The following is a 24,686-nucleotide window of genomic DNA, read 5'->3' on the forward strand; positions in this document are numbered from 1 at the left end:
CAGGAAAACATTCTTATCTTCTGCTTGTCCGCACCATTCTTTCCGCCCGCTGTCTCTTGAGCTGTTTTGCCTTCTTATAGTGAGTTGGGGCCTTAAAGTCCTTGTCTCAGTGACCCAGGAGAAGGCCATTGCCTTCGGGGCCCTTCATGCAAGTGGAAGAGGCAAGAGAAGGCACACCTGGCTACAGCTTCTGGGCCAAGGCCCCGCCTGATCAGTAACCTGATAGAAACCACTGCAGTGAGAATGGGTTGTCTGACAGTCACAGATGGCTCTAAGCATTTACTGAGCACCTACTGTGTGCCAAGACCTGTACCAGGACCTGGGGAGACCGTGATAAACACAGGCAGGGCCTAACAATCCAGCTCACACAAGAGCACGTGCTCTCTGATTAGGGACAGTGGCCATCTCACAGAGCCATGCACACAGCAGGTGCTCAATGAGTACTCTTTGGAGCGTTTGTTTACTTGTTTGTCATTTACGTGTTCTGATTTACTTGAGATCCTTAAAGTTCAGGGAGAGAAACTGAGCTAGTCAGGGATGGAAAGAGCTCTTATTAAACCAACATGTGCCATCAGAATATAATCAACAATTTGGGGGCTGGGGCATCTAGGCTTATATTCTGCTTACATCATTTTAAATTTCCCCCTTACACACCACATGAAAGAGAACCACAAGTGCCCCAAATCCTTTTGTCCTTCTGGGTGATGCCACAAGTTTGCATACAAAAGCTCTGCATTCAACAAGCAAATTCTCTGCTATTCTAAAATTTAGAACGTCATCCCTAAATTCTCAGGCAGCTGTTAGGTAAGACTTAGGGCTGGTGCTCTCAGACAAGTTTCTACATGGCACAATTGATGAATGAATTTGTCCTATTGTCTCGAAATCCCTTTGTTAACTTGACAATGTTGAAGTTCCTCATGCATCACCCAGACTCCAATGCTACCTCCACAGAAAGGCCGTTTATGGTGTCCCCCCAGTTGTTAGCCCCCTCCCCCAAAGTATGTTCAGCCCCCAGGGTGTATATGAACAACTCAGCAGTGAAAGAGCCTTTGCTGGGAAATAATGAGCTCAACCCAAAGCTAAGGCTGACTTTCAATTCTGGGACTTTCTTCCTATATCATCCTTCTCAGCCTGCATCCATGGAGTGGACTTAGGTATCCTGGCAAAGGTGCCAACAAAAAGAAGGGAAGAACTCAGGCCGATATGTCTTAAGGGCATTGCCAGGACCTAAGCAGAGCCTGACTTTGCTCAAGTGACCTGCCCTGGGCATAAAGGGCCGCTTTGGGGCTTAGAACAGGAAGCCCCCCCCCCCCCCCGCCCCATGTCTCACTAAATCCCAGTACCTAAAGGTGACCTTTGCCTGAAAAGTGCAGGCATGGTTTCATTAGAAACCTCTCTTTTTTTTTTTCTCTCTCCCCACATCTGTTCCTCCAGTGGCATCAGAAACAGGGTAGGGGGTTCAGCGTACAATTTATGCAAGGAAGGAGTGAAGGCATCGGAAGCTCTCCCCCCAGCCCCGGAGGGAGTTGGGGTGTGAATTTTCAAAGACCTATGGGTCCTCCGGAACATGACACTTAATGATGCGCACTTGGTGAGAAATCTGCCTTGCTAGTTTGGGGCTGCGGTGGGAAAGGCCAGGCGGGGGATCCAGAGGAGCTCCCCTGTGAGACTTTGAATCCAGGAGCCCAAGAAATCTTGGAAAGACAGCCCAGAGATCCAACTTCACTTGAAGTCCACACTGGGAGGATAAAAAGGAATTTGTTTAGGGCCTAAGGTAGGGCACCAGGCTCTTTCTGCCTAGATCAGCTTAGAGTGACAGAACCCTTGCAAAACTGAAGAAAGCAGCAGACCCTCTAGCCAGGAAAAAGGCACACACTCAACACAGACATACAAATTCGCCTACAATTTCAGAGGGGTCAGCAGCCCCAGCAAGGAAGCTTCTGGAACCCAGACCGGTAAGTTAAAGCCCTGAGTCTAGGTCCTGCCACATATCCTATAGCCTTGTCCCCATGCCAACTCGCTCCTGCTGGGGGAGGGGGGACGGCTTTAAAAAAAAAGCTGGTTCTTGTTCTCAAAGCCCCCATCTTCCCCTGAATTGGAGGAACCCTGGCACCTGCATCTCGCCAAACTCCCCTGGGTGCTCTTTTCTCCCGGGGCGATGGGTGGCGTCCCAGGCCACAAGCTCTCCGAACTCCTCTCCCGCTGCTGTGAGCAGAGGCAGCCAAACCCTTGGGCACTGAGCGTGACGTCGGGCAGACCCCCGGAGCTCGGCCTCAGGCGACGCTAGAGGCAAGGGTGGGGAAGTGCGAGGAGGTCGGGACAACTCCGCCCACAACCGCCTGCTGGCCCTAGGATGTTCGAAGCCCGCACGCACCCCTGCCTGGTGCTCCAGAAAATCCCTGTCCAGGCCTTGCCCGCGAGGCCCCTCCGACCCTCGTGTGTTTCCCTTTGACCTCTGGAGGTTTGAACCTTTCCCCGGCTGTGTCGAGCCAGCCCTCCTGGGAGCGATCGACCTCTAGCACCCAGGACCCACTACAGCCCGGCACCTCCGCCCACCAGAGCAGGTGCGGGGCCCGGGCTGGGGAGGGTTGCAGTGGGGGAAGGATTTGGAGTGAGTGACTCAGGAGTCCGGGAGGAGGGGCTAAGAATTCAAGAAGCTTGTGTTTGAGCAGCTCGGCGCTCATGCACAGCAGAGAGCGCTAGGAGCCGGAGGGGAGCGCAGCGGTGAGTCAGGCTGCCCCGAGCCGAGCCCCGAGAGGGACGCAGCGCGGGCAAGGGCGCGGGCTAGCGCGGCTGGGCTCCCTGGGAGACAGTGCATGGATCCCGGTCTGGCGAGATCTCTGGGCACCCCCGAGGCTCCCGCGGGCTGAAGTGCAGCCGTGAGAGGAGCGTCCCGAATGGGTGCGGGAGCGCGGGAGCCTGGGCAGGCGGGCGAATCGCGGTGGTGCTGCTGGTGGTGGTGGTGGTGGGCAGCGCTCTCTTTCGTCCCGGAGTTCTCTGCCTCCCGATGGCCCGCAGTCCGGGGAGGCAATCCCGGAGGCTGCAGTAGCCGCATGGCGATGCTTGGGGCTGCTAGTTCGAGGGCTGGAAGGGGACAGCGCGCAACTGAGGAAGCGCGAAAGAGCTTCGAGAGAGGGATGCGCGGGCTGCGGGCGCGCCGGGGCGAGAGGAATGGTGGTCTGCACCGCGGAGGGCCAGTGCGCCCCGCGCTTCGGCTGCTGTGTGCGCCGAGTCCGAAAAGTGCCACGCCGCCCCCAGGTACCGGGACGACCCGGTCAGGGCGCGCTAGAAGTGTTGCAGGGAACCGAGTAAGGGTCTTCGGGCTCCTCCCCGCGTTGCTGGAGGGCTGGGAGACCCGAGTGAGGGGCTTGGGACCTCCAAGGAGCCGCGCTGGGCCCAGGTCGCCAAAGCTCAGCCCTGCTACCTGGGTCACACGCCTCACCTCCAGCTGTCTACTGCGAGGTGTAGGAGAAGCTGGCGTGGAGGGGTGGTGCGAGCAGCGCCTTGGGTCCAGGCGGCAAGAACCAAGGGGAGGCAGAGAGGACCCAGGGGTCAGGAAGCGGCATCTTTGAGGCAACATAAACAAGTGGCTTAACTCTGTTTGATACAACTCTCCTTTAAAAAAAAAAAAAAATCTCCGAGATTCTCGTGGAAGGTGTTTTCTGCTTGAACTTTCTCTTCCCTTGTGACTTGAGAGATTAAAAAAGATCCTGCTTGCTAGGCTGGTTTTTCCAAGTTGTTCCAGGTTGGAAGTTGTAACAGTTTGAAGGATAATTTATGGGTGTTTCATGCATTAAAGTGTATTACAGCAAAGCCTTTTGGGTGCTGTGGATATTAAGGAAAACTTAGTGCACGTTCCCAGCTGGAAACCAAAATAGTGCTCTCCTGGGTGTCTCTGCCCCATCTGTCATCCAAGGCCAATGGAAATCCTGGAGAAAAGGCACTTGATTAATTGTCCTGGCTCCATCCTCTGGCCCCACCCACTGCCAGTGCCAGCCCCCTCCTCCCCTACACGTGCGTGGCCAGCTGCATTCTGGCCAATTCAGACATAGTGGTGGAAGGCCCACCAGTGACATCTTTGCAGGGTCTTCAGACTCTAGAAGCTGTCAATTCAGCCACGGGAGGGGAACACTTCTCCCTCCCAGAGCAGAGCAGAATGGGCAGCGGCACTTGGGTCCTGCCCATACTTGTTGAACAGTGTTTACAGGTTGTTTTGTTGTTGTTGTTGTTGTTGTTGTTTGTTGGTTTTTACTGAATATCTGAAACTTTCTCCCTGTGTAGAGGAAAGGCTTCATTGGATCTGGATGGGTGCCTTCTGTGGGTCTTGTTCTGGAATAAGTCATATGTAAGTCTGGGCAACCCAAATGTCAATCCACAATGGGCAATGTTCCCAGAGGTTCAGAGGGGACTGTGGGACTAGGCAGCAGTGGTAGGGAGGAGTGTTGTGGGGTCTGCCACCGGAGCTGCTGGCCTTGACTAACAGAAGAGAGGCATGTTCCTCCTACTTGGGTTGTTGAAGGGGGCCGGGTTAAGGCCACATGCTGCCAAACTCCTCCTCTTTTTCCCAACATCTTTAAGCAAGGGCTGAAAAGGGCAGGCTTGAAGGGGAAAGTGTTAGGAGGCGCCGCAAGTAGGAAACCGAGGTCTCTGGGGCATGGGGATACATGTCTTGAGGAACTGTAGGAGCACCTGGGAGGATTCATAACCTGCTGCTAGGGCCACGCCTTCCCCGGGCGGCCATCTTACCCCTGAAGCAGCCCAGGCCTGCTAGCCTGTCGGGAAAACTGGGTCCCAATCGGGATAGTCATCCTAGTCATGGTGACTCTTTCTGTACTCTTAGTCTTTCTCCAAAGAGTGAGGTTCTTGCCTCGTTCTGTTGCCCACCCTACCCCTCCCCCAGCCGGGGGGCCAGAGGGAGGCTTGACGCTATTCTTCCATGGAGAGATCTGTGCCATGGCCAGGAAGGGGGCCCCAGCTGCCTACATCAGCAGGGAGGGTAGGGCATGGCAGGGCAGGGCTGGAGCCTGAGGGAAGTTTCTCATCATTACTGAGATTAAATTGATGAGAAAATCTCACCTCTTTGCTTTGAAACAAGTGCTGAGCACTACTGCAGCACATTCACTGCCCTATTGGGAGGGCAGCCACATTGGGGCTGCAGAGAACTTACCCGGAGACATGCTGCTGCTCTTCCCCACTGTGCCTGGAGCAGGGGTGAGGCCCAGGCCCCCAAGCAGCCATCAGCGCAAGACCCGGTCCGGAGCCCCAGCCATTAGTCTTCTCCCAGTTAAGAAAGGAGACTGGAGAGACTGAGGGGGTCCTGATCATGCCTTGGAGAACTTTACCTATAGCAAATACTCTGCTCTCAGGGCCCAGTGGAAGGTTTGCCGAGGATTCCCTTAAAATCTCTGGGTATCTCTGAGCAAACAACGTGGGTTCCCAGAGGGTTTCTCTTTCTTTGACTGGCCCCTCTGATCTTGCAAACCATCAGCCAAATCGTTAGCTCTCAGGTTTAGCCAGTTTTGAGAAATCAGCTCAGCGATGGGCCAGTTTCACAGAACAGCATATGGTGGCATCAGGCAAATAAATGTAGATGGAAGACCCTTCCCCAACCCATTCCCAAGGACCTTTCTACCTGGCAGTAGGCAAACAGTTCATGTCCTGACTCCAAAGAATAGTAACACGGGGATGGCCCTGAGCCAGAAATGCAGCTGGAGAAGCCCAGGCACTGATCTTTTGGTTGGGTGTGCACAGGGATGGAGTTGTCCCATCCTTGGAGCCAAGGAAGCTAGACCTTCAGCCACAGTGATTGGCCAAGACCAGAATAATGACGACATGTCATAAAGAAGAGTCTCTTGTGCTTCCTGATGTTTTCATTATTCTTCAATTGGCTGCTTCACGTGTTTTTGAGGAGCCTTTATAGACTGCTGGCTTTAGACCTTGACATAGTAGGAATTGGACTGAAACATGGAGATAATCTCTTGACATTTTTCTGCTGTACTTTGGGCAAATGGTCTGTGATAGTTTCCTGAGTTGAGAGACGGAAGAGAAAAAAATGTTTGCGACTTTGAGCAACTCAGTGAACTTGTCAGGCTTTACTTTTCCAATCTATAGGATTATTGTATTGAATTAATAGTGTTTCCCAATGCTGGGGGACAATTCTTGGTTAAGTGTGACCTACTTAATGCAGGAAGTTTAATGTCCTTAGCTTGCCTACTAAGTGCCAGAGGTCATGGTGACGACCAAAAAATGCACCCTCATACATGGCTAAATGCCTATTAAAAGGATAATACTGTTCCCAGTTAAAACCCTCCTTTGGAAATTACCAAAAAGGGCCCTTTTTCTAGGCCCTACTGTGAGGGCATCAATTATTTCATCATTGAAATGGGGCTTCAGAAGTCCAGCCCTGGGCTTCCTCTCCCAGAACCAGCGTGTCAGGCTCCAGGAGGCCATTGGCAGGAACCTCACTGCTGTGGTCCTGCCAGGCATCACTCTTTGCCTTTTGTCAGTGGAGCTTGACTACAAATGACCCACGTGAAAAGAAAACCAAAGAGAGTAGGGGGAAGGGACAGGTGGTGTTAGAGCATGGCTGCTTTTCTTCTCTGCCATATGCTCTTAAAAATACAGGCAGAGTGCTTGCCCCGGGTGTCCACAGCTCTGGGAGGGAATCCTTCCCTCCTTTACTAAATGGATCACATTCTGGCACTGGGAGGTCCTTTCCCTGAACAAGAGAACGAGGAAGCAGAACTCTCTCCAGCATGGCCAGCACTTACATCAACATGGGAACATGTTGATATCAAATTAATACAACTGTGCCCAAGCTGTGAGAATAAATGGGAATCAAAAATGGGACATTTGATGGAAAAAAGCCAGCGAGCAAGACGATGCGGGAGAGGTGGTTCTTGTGACCCTGGATTTATTCTCAAGGAGAACAGCTCACGTTGTGCCTAACCCCGCCCCAAGCTCTTACCCAGGACAAAAGATGGAAGCAGTTGTTATTCCTAGTGCCAAGGGCCAAGATGAATGCTATCTTTGGAGGGGATTTTGGAAACACCTGCTTGCTACGCATCCCCAAGTAGCAGGAGAGAAAACTACTGAAGCCATTGGGCAGCAGAGTTCAGAGTTGATCCCTAATGGGTTGGGAGAGGAGACATAAGAGACTTAAGGAGATTCTCTAATGAGACTGAGAAGGGTCTGATGACACAGTCTGTCAGGTGGGACTAGCAACAGTGCTTTTTAAAGTGCCCCAAGAGTTGGACCAACTCTTCACGTGTGGAGGGCTTCTCATTAGTGGTACTCTTCGTGGCAGACAGTCAGGGTTTCCTGGAGAATCGACCATGAAGCTGAGCAGAGGGAGCCGTGTCGACAGTGCCTGTGGTGGCTTCGGCAGGTGGAGAGCCCGCCAAGTGTGAGGACCTGGCTCCCGAGTCAGTGGGAGTGAACGGCCCCAGCTTCCCACAGAAGCCATTCCATGTCGAAGGCTGTTACCATCCACGACTCCCAGCCTCGTTTCCCGATAACCACAAAGTAATTGCTCTTGGGGACCGATGGGCTGATTTCCCCATCCCATTTCCTTTGGCTGAGCCTTCCAGTAGCCAGGGTTGGTGACCTTATCATGTGTCTGCCTACTGCAGCCTGTTCCTCAGTGAGCCTGAGGAGGACCAACCATCCAGTAGAAGCCATGAGAGCTCAGCCTCTCTCTCAGGTCCTGTGTCGCCTCCTCATCACAGCAGATCTGAGGCATGGCTGGAGTGACTTGCATTTCAGTCTGGTGAATTGCCATCCTGTTTGGCCCGGTGCACATCCAGCTTTGCGGCTGATGCACTGAGCTACCCCCTCATCCTTGTCAATAACCAGAAGTGGATTCCCTGAGGTGTATGGGAGTGGCCAGGAGAGACAAGATCCCTTTTGGACGATGATTTTGAACTTGGAGCCATGCTGGGCTCTCACTGCCTAACAGGTGCTGGAGGAGGTGACTGGGGGGTGATCACACAGCAGGAGGTAATCACACAGCAGGAGGGCATCTCCTCTGTGGGTTCCTCTTCCATGATACAGGAGTAACAACAGTACCTGCCCCATCAGGCTGTCAGAAAGGTGGGTGGGTGGACGTGTCGGACACGGGACACACACCAGCACAGGCCTGGCACATAGGAAGCCCTCTGCGGGTATGAGTTGCCCTTCTCCATGCTCTCGCTTAGTATGGGGCAGCCCTCCCTTCATGCTTTCCACTTCAGCTCACGCGATCTCATCGTTACACTTTTTATATCTCTGCATATATAAAACTTTGCCGCATTGGGAGAAGAAATCTCTTGGTAGCATTAAAGGCTTCTCTAGGAATTTACCCACCTATATTTGGACCTCCTGTAACTAACACTCTCATTTTGATAGAATTTTAGCCAAACGCTTCATTTCTCAATGATCTTTGCCTCCTCGTACCCGGGTTAAAAAAAAAAAAAGACGCATGGAGAGTCTCGTGTGATTTTCTTCCAGCGGCAAACTTCTCAGACTTTCAGCGTTGTTATGCAGTGCTCTCTAAATAAGGCATTTCTTGAGAATGGCCATTTGTACTGGCAGCTTGAAGAGTGTTTTGGTTTCTTACCCCACATACCAACGCCTCCTCCTCCAACCACTTGTGTCTTTAGGATTTTATGTATCCTATCAAGTTAACAAGAGAAGAGAGAAGGAGAAGGTGGGTTTCCTATGACAGCAGAGCAGCCGTACTCCCCATACCCAGGGTCTGTGGCTGAGCAGCTAGGGCTGAACCTGCGGTTAAAGGGTGGACAGTCCCCACCCCGCTGGGGAGGTAGGTCCCCTGGTTATCAGGCCACCAGATTGATTTTCCTTCTCCCAGATTAACGTCTTTATTACTGTGCTAGTCAGGGGACTGGGCACAGGGGTGGGAGGGGGTTGTCTGTGATAAATATGAGTCATGATCCCACCCAAGGGCTTGCTCAGGAGTCAGAAATAAAATGGCTTTACAGGCTCATCAGATAATGTAAGTGGGGTGAGTCCGGAGGCCAGTGGGGACCACAGTAAACTACAGAGAGTGTGCCCCCATTGAAAGGGGACAGGCCTTCTGTTGCTCTGCAGGGTGATGGGTCCAGGGTGGCCAGATCTTTCAACTTTTCAAGAAAAGTCAAAACTTGGAGCCCAAATGTGCAATTTCTTCACTTTCAAAACATCCATGCAGACCAAAAAGAATCTGTTTGCAGGCTTGTTTATCTTGTCGTTTAGATTAACACGCTTGGGGCAGTGGAGAGCAGCATCAGAAGGGGGACAAGTGGAAGAACCGCTGATGTGGCTGTTAAGAGCCACAGGAAGGGAGAGGTTTGAATGGTGTGGTGTATTCCGGGGAGGCTTCCTGGAGGTGGCGTGTCCTGCAGGTGGGCAGGGTTGGTTGCAAGAAGCCCTGACACAAAATCAGACAGACACTCACTTCAGATCCATGCTCCACCTCTTCTCGGTTCTCTGCCGCATTCCTTAATGCCTGTATGCCTCCGTTTCCTCATCTGTAAAAAGAAATCCTAATGTCGATCTCGGAGGGCAGTCATGAGGTGAGAGAGGAGAATGTTGGAAAGTGCAAACTTAGCCCAGAACCTGCAATGCAGTGAATGTTCCCGAAGCCTAATGCTGGGGCTTGGGAATGGGGGTGGGGGTGGGGGGTAGTCCAGCCCAGAGGGCTTTCAGAATGCAGGGCCACAAGCATGAAGGAGAAGGGTCCCTCGCTGAGCTCTGTGGACGATTGCTTTTCAAGGTCTTGGATCTCAGTCACTTTTTCTGCCCCAGGAAAGGGACAGAAGGTGTCGGTTATCTTTCTCCTCTCCTGCCCGCCTCCTCCTTCTCCCCAAGGCCTGTGGCCACGTGCCCACTTGTTCTCTGTCAGGATCCCACCCTTTTAAAAACCCGACCCGGGCCACAGCAGAAAAACACAATGCTCCTCAGGAAGGAGGAAAAGTACTCTGGGAAGCTGTATAGACACGCACGGCAAATATTCAAGGAATTCTTAGGAATAAAAAAAAAAAAAAATTCGTAAATCTGGATTTTTGCATGAGGCCATCACAGGAACATGTTTTCTCAATTAGCGTGCACATTGCTTGAAGTGAAGTCACTGAGTCCGCATCTCGTTGGGGCTGACTCGCGCTGAGCCATCTGATCTGGACTTCTCTTTCCATGACCTAAATCTCATTCAACCAACCCTGGCACTGTCCCTAGCTGTCGAAACAGAATTGTCCCCGAAATCCTAAACCGGGGTGGAGACATGCACACTCCCCTACAAAGCAGTCTGATTGCAGATCCTAGGTGTACTCAAGAAAAACTGAGAAAGGCAGCACCACTCTTGGTGGATGGACGGATTGCCACAACCCCTTACGTGTTGCTTTTCCTTTGGCATTATGGCGAGATGGTGAGCATGCATTTCCCCATGAGAGCAGAGGAGTCCTTTAGGTTCTAAAAGCAGAGAAAAGAGTTTCTTTTGCAAGCATGCATCAGCTGCTTTTAAAATATTGTATTAGTTGGTGCCTGAGATCAGCGGTTATGTTTCTGGATGGTTTCCTGGACTGACTCTTTTCCAAGCAAAGGGCTTTGTCAGATATTTGTAATTTCTGAAATATTTGATTAATGATGACCCCTCCACCAGAGGGATGGTCCAGAGTACATAATTAGCAGCATGCCTCAGAAGCAAAGATACTGCCCAGCATCCAGCAAGATCAAGCAGGAAGTTGAAAAACATTTCAAGCCAACTGCCATAGAGTAGAGAAAAGGAGAATGTTTTTCAAAGATGAAGACCCATTAGGGGGCTGTGAAACCAGTCTAGTGGTACAGCTCTCTCTCTTTTAATACAAGAGACTAGAATAAAATTTTTAAAAGCCAGAACGCATTGCATGTAGCAAAGGCAAAGTATACATGAGACTTCTGTTTTAGTTGTACATATGCTTAGGCATACATGTGTGCAAACTGGATCGTGATGGGAAATGAATTTTTTCACTGTGAGTCACTGAAAAAGGTTAAAAGCTACTGGTAGGGACGATAGCATGATTTAGGAAAGGGCGTAGCTCCAAAGCCAGACAGACTTGGAGTTCAGTCTCCGCTCTGCAAGTCCCACTTGTTTGATCGCGGGTGACCTAAGTTCGCACGGCCTCCCTGTCCTTCTCCGTGAGGTCACAAGGATTCCATTCTCATAGGGCCATTGTAGATTAAACAATGTAGATTAAACAATGAATTGATTAGATTAAACGACAGTGTAGATTAAACAATGAAGACGTGTGACGTGCCTGCCACCAAATGGACCCTCTGGAAGTGAGAGCTGCTATCAGCATCTGTCTTCTCCTTCCTCCTCTAACTCCTCCTCCTCCTTCCTTATTACTCCTCAACCTCATCAGAACTATGACTTCCCTAAATGTGATTATTCCTGAGTTTTGCTGTTTCCCTGGCAAACTGAGCAAAGAGACAGCAACAGTCGTCTCTCCTGTCTTCGTTCCCACCTCCTGTATCACCTTTCTCCATCTCCGACTTGCAAAGCCATCTTCCTGTGATTTTGTTCCCCACTGGGGACCATGACATCATTGTCCGAGGGGCACAAGGCGTCCTACTCTGTCACCAGGAACCGTCAGAGGGGTATCTCTGCCTTTCCTGGCCATGTGACCAGGATAAACGCTTTGGTCCTAGTGTGGGTGCAGTAATTCTGGAAGGAGCTTCTGTTCCCACAAATCACATCCTTCCCGTTTAGTATATTTTTATAAGGGCAGCAGAGCTAAGATGCCATTAAAATGTTGACATTGTCAAAATTCTAAAGACGTTCCTGCCCAGAGCAGAGAGCCTAACATTTTCTCATGAGCTAGGCTCCAGGCGGCCCCAACGCGTGGGGTTTAACTTTCTCTCCTGGATAAATAACTTAAAGGCTCCTCCTGTGGACACCAGAGCGGCCACCGTCAGGCAAACCAAACCCTAATCCTAACTCCAGCCCTCACCCCAGCCCACGATGTGTCACTGACCCTAGACCTTCCCTTCCCAGCGGAGGGGACATGAGTGACCCGTGCCAAGATTCTTCTTTGGGGCCACAAAGGTGACATGTCCCAATTTTCTTGAGAGCCTAGCTAATGCAGCCCCTGAGGACAGGTCAGTGGTGACAAACTGCCTGCCTCTTTGTTCCTGTGGAATTGTCACCTCCCCCCTCATCTGTGCTTCTTCACGCTCCCCTGGGGCTCATTCCAACTCTCTCCTCATAAAATGCCCTCCCACTGGGCCCCATTTTCACCACTAAGATTCAGAAAGGATTATTAGTGATTTCTCCTCAAATGCTGAGTTCCAGACCAAAGATTTAATGCTCCTTTCTGGGGCACTTAAGACATCTCTATTTGAGGTTTCAGGGGAATGGGGCAGAAGGGGAGAAAAAAGACCTGGTTCTCAGGGATAATTTTCATCTCCGTTGGCGTATTATTCCCTCCTCTCCACCACCCATTCCGCCACTCCCTATAAAATTAATGTCACCAGGTCAGTTGCACATTGTAACTAACGTTTAGAACAGAGGAACGTCCGTGTGTCAGACCCAGCTCCCTTCCCGCAGGCAGGTGGGTTTTACTGAGCCAAGCACGGGAGTTGAGGGAGGCTACAAGGAAAGCAGCCAAGAGGCTGTTTAAGTACATCACCGTTGCACCTGATTTTGTTGTTGTTTTTATTTTCAAGGAAAACACACACACACACTGACTGACTTTTCTGTACCCACAGCCGGGGGGGAGAGGGGAAGAGCGTATTTCTCCCCTTTCTGAAACTTGCGATGACAGATGGACTCAATTGTCCCAGAACATGACACACCATCAGGAATGTTTCTTAGGCATGAAATGAATTACCTTTCTTTTCATCCGGGTTCAAGAGTGTTGTGTCTGTCCTTTCCTGGGGAAAGTGTGAACACCCAGAAATGTTTTCATTTTCTTTTTTGAGGAGGTCAGACACCAAAGCCTGACTCCATGCTTCATGCCTACGTGTCCGCATCTCTGTATCTTGGAAATGAAAGAAAATATTTGGGGGGAGGGAAGGGCTTTTAAGTGTTGTTGTTTTGAATTTTTCTTAAACAGAGCGGGACATGTCAGGAAGTACAGGGCTTAATAAAGCGAAACTACATTGCAAAGATTCTTTTAAAAGATCTTTATAGTTAAGCAAAATAAGGATTCAAATTGGCAGGGTACACAGAACGTCCATCTTCTAATCATTTCACCTCCTGAGATGATTATGGACCTATTACAGGATTCTGACTGGCAAACTCATGCTTGGGAAAATTCCACAAACCTGTCTGTAGTTCTTTCTTTCAGGGGTTGGGAGAGTTGTTATATAAGGAAGAAGAAGTGGTTAAGTCAGACAGGGAGTTCTTATTTCATCTCAGTAATACCGAGATTCGGGAGACCGGGGGTTTACCCTTGGCTCGGGCTTCGCCCAAGTTCTGTAAGTTGGGCAAATCCCAGAGCTTCTCTGAGCCTCTCTGAGTCTTAATCTGATAAAATGAGAGTAATGATACTGCCCCTGCGAATGGGTAGAGCTGGCTGAATAAGGTTGCCAGCTGGGGGAAGCACCTTGGCCGTGGGTATAAAAGTAAGACGTGAGACTTATAAAAGGAGTGTGAGACTCCTGGTGCCAGCGCTGGCTCTGCCCTTGGTTGACGGGGGGTGGGGGGGCAGGGTAGACCCCTAACAGTCAGTCACTTGCCCTGCGCAAGTGATCCTAGCTCCCTCCTGCCCATACTGACTGCAGCAGCAGATGGGAAAGCATTTCCTATAAGCCTGGGCAAAAATGAGCCATTCCTGCCACAATGGGAACAGAGCCGGTGCCAGGCATGGAGTGGGCCCCTAATGTAAGAGGCCAAGGGCACTGTGGAAAAAGTGTGAAAGTGGAATCAGACTCTCCAGGGTTCCAGGCCCAGGATTGGGGCTGAAAACACATGTGATTGACAGTGACTTACCATACCTCTCCAATTTTCAGTTTCGTCTGCTGAAAGTGGGACTCATGGTACTTCTTAGGAAGGATTAAACACGGTGACTTTTGCTTAGTTGTTTGCGTGGCCCCAGCCTGGTTTTGTAGGGTTGTTGGCACTGAACGCAAGTGGATATGCCTAAGGAGCGGCCCGACTGTTTGTTTGGTGACCCGGCCGTGGACAGGAGGAGGCGCTGGAGTTACCCAGGCCAGATGTAACTCGTGTGCCTTCTCCCTTCTCTTTCGCCTTGGCTGGCTTTGTCTTCTGATTCCAGATGTTGGAGTGCCCTGGAGCTCAGTCCAGGCTCCTTCCCTTTCTGTGTCACTCTCTTCCTAGATACCTTATCCTCCCTAGCTGTTAAATACCACTTCTGTATGTCCGTTTCCAATGCGGACCTCTCCCCGGGCTCCTGGCTCTTGGGCGTTACTGTCATGTCCTCTTGGATATTGTAAATTCAGGTCTTACTTTAGTCTTCTCCGTTTTAGATAATGACATCATTATCCCCACAGTTGTCCAGACCCCGAATCTAGAAATCATCCCTGATTCTATCTTCCTTGGCACCTTTCACTTCCCATCCACCAGCAAGTCTCGATTTAACATAAATTCTGGATCCCGCCACTGCTCACCACCCCGCCACTGTCCAGACCATTATCCCCTGTCCTCCATATTACTAGGGGCCCCCTCATGCAGCCCCCTACCTCCACTCTTCTCCCTCCCCAGCCTTTTCGCCCAGCTAAGGTCAGAGCACCCTTTTAAAGATGCCAGTCATGGGGTGCCTGGGTGGCTCAGTTTATTAGGGATCCCACTCTTAGCTTCAGCTCAGGTCATTGTCCCTGGGTCGTAGGATGAAGCCCCACATTGGGCTCTGCACTCAGTGGGGAGTCTGCTCGAGATTCTCTCCCTCTGCCCCTCCCCTTGCTCATGCTCACTTGCTCTCTCTATAAAACAAATAAATAACATATTTTAAAAATTAAGATGTCAATCTTTATTTTATTTACTTCCCAGGCCTCAACCTTCTAGTGGGTTCCCATTAAGGACTCAAATCTATAGTCTTGCCATGACCTTATTTCAGTGGTTCTTAGCTGGGAGTGATTTCCCCTTAGGGGATATTTGGCAACTTCTAGAGACAAATTTTAATGTCACAAGTGAGGGTGGGGTTAGTGACACTGGCATCTAGTGGGTAGAGTCCCGGGATGCAGCTGAACAGCCCACCATGCACAAGATGGTCCCCCACAACAAACAATTATCTGGCTCAAAATGTCAGTAGGTTTGCAGACCTGCTAGGAGAATCCCTGACTTCTTATGAACTGGATCCCTTCTCTCTCTCCAACATCCGGTTTTACTCCTTTCCTTGCCTGCTATGTGGTAGCCACACTGACTTTCTTGTAATATCTTCAGCATGCTAGTGCTGTGGTTATTGCCTCAGGGCCTTTGCACTGGCTATTTCCTCTATTTGGATAACTTCTGCCCACAGATCTTCTTTGCATGGTTCCCTTTTCATCAATTGGTCTGCTCAGATGTCCCCTCTTGATTGCCCTAATTTATTATTTTTTAAAAGACTTTATTTATTTATTTATTTATTTATTTATTTATTTGACAAAGACAGAGAGTGCCCAACCAGGAGGAACAGCAGGCAGAGAGAGAGAAGCAGACTCCCTACTGAGCAGGGAGCCCGACGCAGGGCTCCATCCCAAGACCCTGGGATCATGACCTGAGCTGAAGGCAGATGCTTAACAGACTGAGCCACCCAGGTGCCCCTTGATGGCCCTGATTTAAGATATCTATTTTACCCTCCCACCAAACCCTGCCACCAATAGGCTATAGTCCTTTACCATGCTTTATTTATTTCACAGTACTTAATTCTAGTATTTGTTTGTTTCAGTATTAATCTGCTTCCTCCACAGGAATGTAAGAATGAGGGCAGGAACTTTGTTGTGTTGGTGAAGTGTGCATCACGTAATAGAAGCTCAGTAGGTGTTGGTTGAATGAATGAAGTTGATAAGTATGGCGCAGACATGGATTATGACAGAAGGTTAGGAAGGACATCAGTGGGATCCTGCATTTCAGGGAAGGCTTCCTGGAGGAGGCATGACATGGGCTGCACTGCAAGTCTGTGGAGTCTCCTTCGGCTAAGGGGACCCAGAGAGAGCAGGGCTCAGGAGGCTTGGCCTATTCTGGTAGATGTACAGAGGAGCTGTTGTAGACCAGAGCTGGATGCGAACTTTAATATTCAATGGGACAGAGAGCAAGACTGGAGGGCTCTGAGATGTGTGACTGAAGAGAGGAGTCAGGGAAGGGAGGTGAGTGGGAGAAAAACAGGAGCAAGGGCGCAAAATCTAAGCTCAAGTTGGTTCTGGTCGGGAGCAGACCCCAGAAGAGGGGGAGGGAAGAGTAGTCAGCTCCAGGAGAAAATCTCTGGGTCAGCTCATCCTGAAGGGCCACTGGTCATTCCTGGCGAAGGGGGGTGGGGGCTTGCGCCATCATTTGCCAGGAGCCCGGTGAGGGCCTCAGTAGGACCTAGAGCACTGGGAAGGCCAGCGAGGGGCAAAGTCAGGCATCCCACACAGCCTGGCAGAGACTGGGTCCTGAACAGACACACTGACCTGTGTTAAGTTGGTACCACATGAAGTAATGATGCAAATCGTGGTTCAAAGATAGTCTTTGATATCAGACATTGGTCCTGTTCTTCAGTTAAGGAAAGTACTTCCTGTAATGTCACAAGTACTGATGTTTAGCCCAGGGCAGGTGAAAAGGAGATGCTCCCACGTCCCCAGATCAGCCCCCTGTGCCACCTCACAAAGGATGTGGAGGTCCAGTTCTTGAGGCAGGGGTGGGGAGTCGCTTCAGACCAGGGATCATTTTCTAAGGTCTCAGGATTCCAAGGTGGTAGATAATGGAGTCTCCTGTGAGAGGGGAGTGCCTGGTCCCAAATACACAGCTCTGGTCGTCCCACCATCTCCTCCAAGTGACACAGTATGGTCAGGGTCTGTGCCCTCACAGCCACCTCAGGACACTTACTCATAACTCTGGTCCTTTTCACTGCGTGGCTACTTCTGAGGATATGACTACAGGGGATTAGCTGGCTAACACCTCATTTTATTAGTCTATTAAATGTAGCTTGAATGTAATACACCTCGGATGGAGACAGCCTACCAAAAATACCGTTATGAACATTTATAAGGTCTAAAAGATGATGTCATGGTGATGAAATTCAGATGTGTCGCATTACCCTAATGTCTAATTTAGCCCTGACTCAGTCCATAGAAATATGTATTTCCCCACAGACGTGGTCTCATAGTTGCCTCGGAGGGTGAAGGTGATGAGGTTTTCTGTCACACTGCCTCGGAAGTCATGAAACAGCCGAGGGACCATCCCTTCCCTGTTCCCTCAGAGAACCTGTCTGCCAACTTGTCACTGGGCACCCCCCTTCCCTCATTAGGTCCCCTTCCTGGTGTACAGAGGTTTGATGCTTTCAGACTTCTCCATCAAAAGTGACCTCTGACCCTTCATCTTACTAAGAAATATGGGGCTGATAAGTGCTGAGACCGATGCTTATCCTAGGTGCAGATGTTTTTAGCAGCCTTCATATTCTTTCCATCAGAAGGCAGCCAACTACTCACAGACAAAAGGGCAAGCAGAAGGTTGGCTTGGGTCCTTCCTTCCTACTGATTGTGTGACTTTATTTATTTTGCTTGTATGGTTTTAAATACATGATATTAACTCCCTTTGATTCTCAGTTTCCTCAACTATAAAATTGGAATAATAATAATAATAATGATAATAATACATCCTTTATAAAGTAGTGGTTAAATGAGAGAATGTGTGTAACCACACAGTATTTGGCACATAAAAGCTGTTCAGACAGAAGATATATTTTTTTAAGATTTTATTTATTTATTTGAGAGAGAGGGAGACAGAGTACAAGCAGGGGTGGGGGTGGGGGGAGGAGGGGCAGAGGGAGAGGGAGAAGCAACTCCCCACTGAGCAGGGAGCCTGATGCAGGACTCAATCCCAGGACCCTGGGATCATGACCTGAGCCGAAGGCAAACTCTTTTTTTTTTTTTTTTTAATTTTTTATTTTTTATAAACATATAATATATTTTTATCCCCAGGGGTACAGGTCTGTGAATCACCAGGTTTACACACTTCACAGCACTCACCAAAGCACATACCCTCCCCAATGTCCATAACCCCACCCCCCTTCTCCCACCCCCCCATCCCCCCAGCAACCCTCAGTTTGTTTTGTGAGATTGAGAGTCACTTATGGTTTGTCTCCCTCCCAATCCCATCTTGTTTCATTGATTCTTCTCCTACCCACTTAAGCCCCCATGTTGCATCACCACTTCCTCATATCAAGGAGATCATATGATAGTTGTCTTTCTCGGCTTGACTTATTTCACTAAGCGTGATATGCTCTAGTTCCATCCATGTTGTCGCAAATGGCAAGATTTCATTTCTTTTGATGGCTGCATAGTATTCCATTGTATATATACCACATCTTCTTGATCCATTCATCTGTTGATGGACATCTAGGTTCTTTCCATAGTTTGGCTATTGTGGACATTGCTGCTATAAACATTCGGGTGCACGTGCCCCTTCGGATCACTACGTTTGTATCTTTAGTGTAAATACCTAGTAGTGCAATTGCTGGGTCATAGGGAAGTTCTATTTTCAACATTTTGAGGAACCTCCATGCTGTTTTCCAGAGTGGTTGCACCAGCTTGCATTCCCATGAAGGCAAACTCTTAACCACTGAGCAACCCAGGTGCCCCTCAAACAGTAGATATTCTCACTAAAGTATTAAAAATTTGGAAAGTTAAATTTCAGATATCAGTGACTCATGGAAATATTTTAGAGTTTAAGGACTTCATACTGTGAGAGAGAAGGGGATTGGAGTTTAAATCCCTAGACAAGGAAGACACAAGTTCAATGTCATGGTGTTACTGTGATTTACTACTCATTTGTAGCGTGAGCCTCAGTAAAGCCATCTGTAAGATGGGGCTAGAAATCCTTACAAAATGACTAACAGAGCACCTGGCACATAAGCCTCAAAGAGTTTAGCACTGTTTCTATTGTAGTCACAACCCGTTTTCCCCATACTAGTTCTCCACCCACTCTTTTCTTAGGTCCAGCTTCTACATACATGGGACCACCCTGTTCCAGAACTCTCTCCCACCTCTCTGGGTCTGTTCCTACCATGGGGCATTTGCAGCCAGCTAAAAATCACTCCCACAGATTTCTGGGATCCACTACTCACTGCCTCCATGTGGCTTTGTTATGCTGGGCACAGATGGGGAACGGCCTCTTTCCATTCCTACCAGGAACCTGGAGGTGGTCCTACCTGGCTCTCACCTATCTTTCCTAGGATGGCCACAAAAGAAAGGGAACCTTGACCCCTGAAATGAAATGACCCCTGAAATGAATGTGTTTAGCAACCAGCAAGGGGGAAAAGTGGCCTTAACTTAGCTTTGGCTGTTGGCTCTGCCAGACAGGAAAGAAATCGCAGAGACAAGCGTCTTCTATGTTTCTTAGACTCTGGAAAGAAGTAAATTGTAAGTTGTTTCATTTATGATAAAAACTAGTAAAATGTTCTGAAGATGTTTCTATCCACGTGACCCAAGCAGATAGGTCAATATGGAGGGACTTTTTGTTCCACCAAAATTGGTAATGAAGACTCATTCTTACTACCAAGGGGAGATCTGTCTCAAAGTTAAGTATTCAGCAGGCATCCTTGAGCTCTCAGCTGCACTGTTCTGGGCTTTTGTGGGCAGCAGGGATGCTTACGACTGCATCCTGCCCACAGACACTTCTCAGTTCCCTTTTAATTCCAAGGAAGTCTGTAGCCTTTTGGGAAAAGAATGACAGCAAGGAATCTAATGCCACAGGGCTGGCTGTCAGATGGATTCTCCTATGACCCAGTGGCCTTGGACAGGAAGAGGAAACAGAAACATTTCATTATAAGATTTTCTTCTTCCCTTCCTTTCTCTTTCTCTCTCTCACAGACACACACAGGCATGCACACATGTGAACACATAGAGACACAAACACACATACATCACACACACAGACACACACACACAAAGGTGGACCCATTGCTGTAATTTGAAAATTACACTATCCTTCTGAAGTCTTGCCATCTTTGTTATACATATATATATAAAATATGTCATATCAATCAATATATCAATCATATAGATCAATATAAAATATCACATATGACCCATATCACATATGCTATATATCATACATGGCATATAGGACATATGTGTTATGCATGTCATATATGGCGTGTTTGTCATATGTCACATATGGTGTGTGTTCCATATAGCATACATGGTATATATGACATATATGTTACAGGTCATATGTGGCATGTATAATATATGATGTATATATGAATGGGAGAAAAAGAAGAAAAGAAAACCAAAAGACTGGGCGCCTGGGTGGCTCAGTCGTTAAGCATCTGCCTTCAGCTCAGGTCATGGTCCCAGGGTCCTGGGATTGAACCCCACATCGGGCTGCCTGCTTGGCGGGAAGCCTGCTTCTCCCTCTTCCACTCCCCCTGCTGGTGTTCTCTCTCTCGCTGTATCTCTCTGTCAAATAAATAAATAAAATCTTTAAAAAAAGAAAACCAAAAGGCTGGGGGATCAGACCTCTAGAGGATGATCGCAGTGCCTAGAGCAAAGCCAAGGTCAGGCCTCAGCTCACTTCTTTCTTTCACTTGCGCCCGGCTCTTTACTAAGCACTAACTTTGTGCCATGCACTGTGCTGGGCACCAGTCATCCAAGGGGGCACAACAACTTCACGCAGCTCCCTCACGGGGCTCGTAGACTAGCCAGGAAGACAACGGCCAATATTCACCTGAGGGAGTACGAGTTTCTACGTCGGTAAGAGACTGCCCTTAGAGAGGGTGTCTTAGTAGGGCAGGGCAGATTCCTGCAGGAAGGCATTTGAGGTTCGTTTGAGATCTGCCAGGCAGGCAGGGGGAGAAGGGCAGATGCTCCCAAGGTAAAGGACAGCCCTGTTTCCCCGTTTGATCAGGGTGTGGCTGGGGCTGGCCCACGACAGGCTCACACCTACTCCCCAGTAAGCTTCTCTTCTCGGCCCACACGCAGTGAAGTGGCGCTGGCAGTTTCCAGTGGGAGCATTCACACCATAGAAAGCAGCAGGTGCTACAGACCGGGACTCCCCTCCCCTCGGACAGCCGATTTCCCAACACACCCTGGGCTCCATGGATTCCACCTGTTCCTACTGTTGGTAGCACAGACCCTGCCCTTTGAGCCAAATGCCTGATCCCCTTCCTGAGAAACTCCACGAAGGACCAATTCCCGGAAAGGCACTGTCAACAAGCTACTTGGGCCTTAGGGCTGTTTACTTCAGCCCCTGGGCCATCTGGCTTCTCCTGGGATCCAGGATGTCCCAGCAAATTAATAGCAAGCAAGTAGCAAGCAAGAAAGAGCCCATTCTTGTGGTCTTCGTCGCACCCCTGCCATCTAATGATATTTTGTCAACCACCCACACCGGCCCAGCACTGTATGAGACACTTGGCTGGGCAGACCTCAAGTCAGGCTTTGACCCCTCAGGAATTTGGAGCCTGGCTGAGGCTGCCGGACTGACATTGTTCTTCCTTAACATAACTTGGGCTGCTCAGGGCACGAGAACCAGCGGCTGATGGGGATTAGGGGTTAGCACCGCCACTCTTCCCCCAGTCTGTTTCTGGGCACAGGAAATGCCAAGGGAGTGGGGGGGTCAGAGTTCACCATATATATGACTGAGTCAGGTTTTGGAAACAACTGATGCTGCTTCCCTTGCAGCCTACCGTCAGTTCTCTGAGGAGAACTCGCCAGAAGAAAAAGTGAGTTCTGAGTCCTTGTGAAGACCAGCAGAAAGCAAGGCTGGACGGGCATCCAGGGCACAGGATTTGCAGGGGAAAAGCACCTTTGTTTCCTGGGCACATGAGCGCTCTTGTGTGTGTGTGTGTGTGCACGTGTGTGATGTCTGCTGTGTGTACAGAATATGGGGAACAAACAGTGGCTGTGGACGGCAGTGCAGGTGCATGTGAGGAAGGCAGGCAGGGCTCTGAGATGGAGAATCCCACAGGGAGAGACCAGCCATGGGTCTGGTTGGGAGGAGAAGCCAGGCACCAGAGATGGAGAGAATCCCTTTCTGGCTGCTCCCTTCCGGTTCCGGGGCAGGAGCCAGTGGCTCCCACAGTTGGCCCCTGCTGGGAAAGCACCCCTTGTGCTATGAAGTTCGGCGTTTATTTACTACCTGGACCTCCAATCTGACTTCAAAGCTGGGTGACACCAGGAAGCCTCCCAGCCAGGATATGCTGTGAAAGCCAGACGTGAACATGCATGATTCAGGGGGTCCCATGAAGCCACCCCCTTTATCTGCCCCTAGCCCCACTCCAGCGCCACCGCTTGGGTTGATAGTGAGTCTCCAGGAGGCTTCCGTTGACAGCAAAACCAACAGCGATCAGGGCCACATTCCCAGCTACTAACACCTAGTTTCGGATTCACTTCTGGGTCCCCAGGCTGAGCGCGGAGGGTGACAGGGGACACACCGAGGGAGAGAGGCATCCCAGAGCGGGTGTGGGTGGGGGCCCAGCAGGGGTTCTGCCGGGGGGGGGGGTGTGTGGGGGAGGTGCTGCTGCCCAAGCCGTTGTGTTGGTCAGTGCTGTGTGTATGGAGTAGGAAGGAGACCATGAAGGAGACAGTGGCCGGAGATCACAGAAGCAGTGGGGAAGGAGGCTGGTGCCAGGTGAGCCGCCCTCGGGAATGCAGGAAAGGGGGGGTAGACCTGAACCCTTGCCAGTCCTGTCCCCTCCGTCCCCTCCTCGTGCCTTTCCTGACAGTGCCTTGGGTCCCCAGGGCGGCTCCCGGCCCTTCTGGCAATGCGCAGTCAGTCATCTGAGGGTCCGGGCCTGGGGGCTGGGAGTCAGTGAGAGAGTCCACAGCGGACCCTGACGAGCCATCAGGGGAGGGGCAGTGGGTGTCTCTGGTGTGGTTGTGCAGGTTGTGCCCTGGGAGGGCGGCTAGCCGCAGGGATGAGTGGGGCCTCTGCTTACGCCGCCGTCCCCCTGGCATGAGGCTGCGTCTGCTGGAGCAAAGGGCATCTTCTGCTAATTCACACAGAGGCTCCCTACAGCCCAGCTGCACCATGATCAGGGCCTCCAGAGAGGATGGAAAGCCCAGAGAAGAGGGAAGGCAGCTGCTGGGAGGTCCCGGGAGAGGCCCCGTCAGTAGGAGGGAAGGGTGAGGACTAAGTGTTGCCCACTTCATGAAAGCTGGGCGGGCACAGGTTTATCTGTTCACTGCACCGCAAGGCACGCCGCCTGGAGATGAAGGGAGCCTCTCCTCATTAACATGGAAGTAATTAGCCTGTTGATGTTACTATGCTCAGTGTCTAAATATTGTTAAATAAAACATCTTATTGCTGATAATTATCCAGAGATCACAGAGAACACGGGGCTCTTGCCAGCAGCAGGGACGCACTTGCAGTCCCACAGCGAGCTCCGAGTGTTGACTCTGCTGCCACAGTCCCCTGTCTGGGGTCTCCTGCTGGCCTCTGCTGGGCAGCAGCTCCCCGACAGTCCCAGGTGAAGAGTGCCCAGATAAAGCGCAAATTATTCTCCATGGTCAGACCCCAGAGTATGTGGGTGACAAACACAGTGACATTGTTTCCTTGAGTGAGTCTTGTTTTCCATATGTGGGCGGAATTCCAGACTTGAGAATTCTGCATCCAGACTTCATAGATTTTTTTTTTTTTTTTGGTCTGATTGAGACAACACAACTAATGATAAAGAACAATACTCGCCTGGCTTCTCAGCTCCAAAAGGCTCTGGGTCAAAACCTGACCTCTCAGGGATTGGAGCAGATCCAACAGCAACTACCATCTTCTCTCGTCAAGCCGCACCACAGGCTCCACAAGACCAGCTTTCTTTTGGCTTCTGGAGTGTGGAAATAGAGCAGATGTGCCTGCCTACTAATGTGCTGTAGGATGGAACCACTCTCCAGGCTTATTGAAATCAGATGTCCAGCCCTCAGAGCTGCCCTACGAACAGATGGTGCCTCCAGCAAGCGCCATCACGTTGGAAAATTACAAGAGCCATGACTCCCTCTCCTCACTGCCATGTGAAACTCCGTTTTTACCAACTGGGCAAGAGAGAAAGGACTTCTCTTCTCTGTCACACTCGGAGGGCACAAGCCTGGGTCGAAAGAAAGTACCTCTAGATAGCTAAAGTAGGTATAAAAAATTTAGATACCACAGACAGTTCTAGAAGGATGTGCTCTACATGTTGATACTAGTTACCTCCGAGTAGGAGGGATTAGAACAGAAAACAGGATGGCAAACCTGGAATTGTGCATACTTGTTTGAGAAACTTCCACTCGATCCCCAAAGACATTTCCAAGGTTTCCTGAGGTTATAAGGAAATTTTTTTAATGCAATATCCTTTAAGATAAATTTATCTTAAAATTCTAGCTACTTATTAAACCAGTTCTGTTGCTCTAAGATTTAGAAGTTTAATCTAAGTGGCATTGACTTTCTTTGAGATTTTTGAGGTTAAAATTATGTGATCTGGGTAGAACATGAAGTTGGTGTAAGTTTGTTGGTTAGCTGGTTGAGTTTTGAGGTTTGCTTTAGGAAATACACAGCACGTATGCAGCCTCGGTTTCCTCCTCTGTGCACAAAGCAGACCTGGAACTACTATGAGTATTAAGTGAGG

General features: G+C 49.9%; 1 protein-coding gene across 1 annotated transcript in view; it reads left to right on the top strand.

Annotated features, from left to right (window-relative positions):
• Window positions 1-2,674: 2,674 nt before the first annotated feature.
• Window positions 2,675-24,686, top strand: part of NGF (nerve growth factor) — a 52,432-nt gene continuing 30,420 nt past the window's right edge. The window contains exon 1 of the mRNA XM_004771096.3: window positions 2,675-2,724. The gene's annotated coding sequence lies outside the window, so the exon portion shown is untranslated. The remainder of the gene's footprint in view (window positions 2,725-24,686) is intronic.

Source organism: Mustela putorius, unplaced genomic scaffold, assembly GCF_011764305.1.
Source record: "Mustela putorius furo isolate JIRA1106 unplaced genomic scaffold, ASM1176430v1.1 tig00000585_pilon_pilon_pilon, whole genome shotgun sequence".
NCBI lineage: Eukaryota > Metazoa > Chordata > Mammalia > Carnivora > Mustelidae > Mustela > Mustela putorius.